Here is a 2,562-nt window from a genome sequence, read left to right as displayed (position 1 = left end):
GTCGGCACCGACGAATCACCAATTTATAACCTTCTCGATTAAAGTGTAAAAACTCCGAAGCGAACTTCAGCTCCACTGGGCGATTGTCATCCGCTGGCGCGCGCGCAACGACGACAAGGTTTTGTTTTGAAGAAACGAAAAAGACGGGAGGCGAAGAACAATGAATAAACTATGGAGAGAGAGAGAGAGAGAGAGAGAGAGAGAGAGGGAGAGAGAGAGGGGAGAGAGAGAGGGAGAGAAAGGGGGGGGGGGCACCTCTCTGTCTAAAGTCTACCGAAGGAGCACATACCAATACACGAAAGGCACAGTTTTGTTGCAAAGCAAACAAAAATAATGGCTCAGTGATCTTCTTCGCTGCCCTGGCTCCACATTTTCACGCCATGTCTAGATAATCAGCTCAGTATAGAAGACCCACATATTACAATGGATTGACTGAACGCGGCAATATTTATAGCAGAACACATTAGTGAAGCCAAGTGAGGAAAGTCGGACAATCCGTTCTAGAGAATTTTTCAAGTTTTAGTGTTGACATCACCGAATGGTAAGACTACAACATTTCGTTCAAGCTTAGACGATATGAAGAACACAATGAGAGGGAGGGGGGGGGGGGAAGAAGATATACATACATTTTTTTTTTCAGATGAAAAGTACATATTCTCTCCTCATGATACTGCCATTAAGAGCAATATAAACACCCACCCCTTTTCTGACAGAAGGAAGTCAGGTGCATTGCCAGTTTTCATAGAAAAAGGAAAGTGAATGCATGTTGATTTCTCTTTATGCTTTTTTATGCCCATGTGTGACGTCAGGAGATGTATAGTCTTCTCATTCAGCAATGCTTGAGGCACTGAAAGTTTTAACATTCATAATAATTTTTAAACGGGCTTTTCGATTTTCGTCAAACTTCACACTAATGTGTTCAATGTTGCTGCATTCTCTCAAACTACATTTAATCCTATTATTCAGGGTGTCATTCTTTCTCCTATACGTGAAAGGCGCTGCCAACCTTCCCAGATTGATGTTGTTCATTTCATGTTCTGATCACTGCTTGCGTTCGTATAGCAAAGTGCAGAGCGTATGAATTACATCATATCAGTTAGTACATTGGATTCAGCTGGCCCATGAGTGGCGTTCATTGTTACCTGGTACACAGTGCACGGTATACAGGGCACTAGCTTTTGCACGGGGAGTCAATGTTAAACGTATCATTACTGTCTGTCATCAATAATATTCAAGGTTTCCTATACACTTCTACTTTTGTCTTCTTGCTTCGGTGAATCTTCAAATCAGGCAGCGGTCGCGCACAATGATTCATAATACATAATACATGTAATACTGGTAGTATAATAATAGCGCATTCGAGTCTCCGCACCTTTTACATGACAAACTACATCCCAGTCACTAGACATGCGTTTATTGGTTGTTGGGGCTTCTCCATGTTGCGACAGAACACAACACTTCTGGGGGGCATTTCATCAACGAGTTCGTCGGAGTTTTCACCGACAAATTTGCTATCAGCCAATCAGACGCAAGGATTTTATTAGCTTTTAACAGTTGTCAGTGTAAATACTTGCATCTGATTGGCTGATAGCAAATTTGTCGGTGAAAACTCCGACGAACTCGTTGATGAAATGCCCCCCCTGACCTAACATTTCATTTATTTTCATGTGCATGTTTGTGTAATGATTTTTGTACTTCATAACTCACTTTTTCTACTGCGCCTTGAGCACGTTAGTTATGTGGAATTGGCGCATTGCAAGCACCCTGTATTATTATTATCATTATTAACATTCCTGAGATGGAAGCAAAATTGTTAGTTCGTTGTTGATGATATCTTCGCAAGAATGACGGGCAAAGTCACCATCGTGACGAGTATCTTCGGGACATACCTCCTTCACTTTTTCACCCCTCTTAAAGCAGAAAATATATTTAAAAAAAGGGGGTTCGAACACTTTATTGTCTGCTGGATCTCGTGGTCGCAATCTAATTTTTGAAAGGCACGAGTCTCATTAATATGAAAGTCTTCAGAAGGTCATGTGTGGCTCAATTTTTACCTTTGATATGTTCTAAATGGGAACGACATTTAGATAGTCCCCCTGAAACTGCCGAAATGGAAAAGCATCACAATATTATGATATTTCGTTTTACTGTGGACATTGGGTTGAGATATTTTCAGTATAGAACAGTCCAAAATAAGATTTTGTTTTTAGATTAGCAACTGTATAAGATGAAAAAAGTCATTAGTGATAAATGTTCGTTTTGTAAAGAAGACTTGGAAGATATTGTACATTTCTTTTATGAATGTGAAACTAGTAAGTCATGAAACTGAAAAATGGTTTTAGTGAAAATGAGTAAAAGAGTTCGCAACCACAATAGTTACTTGCACTTCATCGGGTCATTCAAAAATACTGAATTCAGAGATATCACTGCTTTTCTACTTGTCCCAAATACGCAACATTTCTGGTTCTTTTATAATTTTGGATAATGATAAAGAGCAACACTATACCGTCACTGACAGTCATAAAGCTGCGAAAACTTTACATATATTCTTGAAAAAGAAAC

The sequence above is a fragment of the Diadema antillarum genome, unplaced genomic scaffold, assembly GCF_040938485.1.
Source record: "Diadema antillarum isolate AM-2024a unplaced genomic scaffold, OU_Dant_1.0 seq00001348_RagTag, whole genome shotgun sequence".
Taxonomy (NCBI): domain Eukaryota; kingdom Metazoa; phylum Echinodermata; class Echinoidea; order Diadematoida; family Diadematidae; genus Diadema; species Diadema antillarum.
This window is presented reverse-complemented; position numbering follows the sequence as displayed.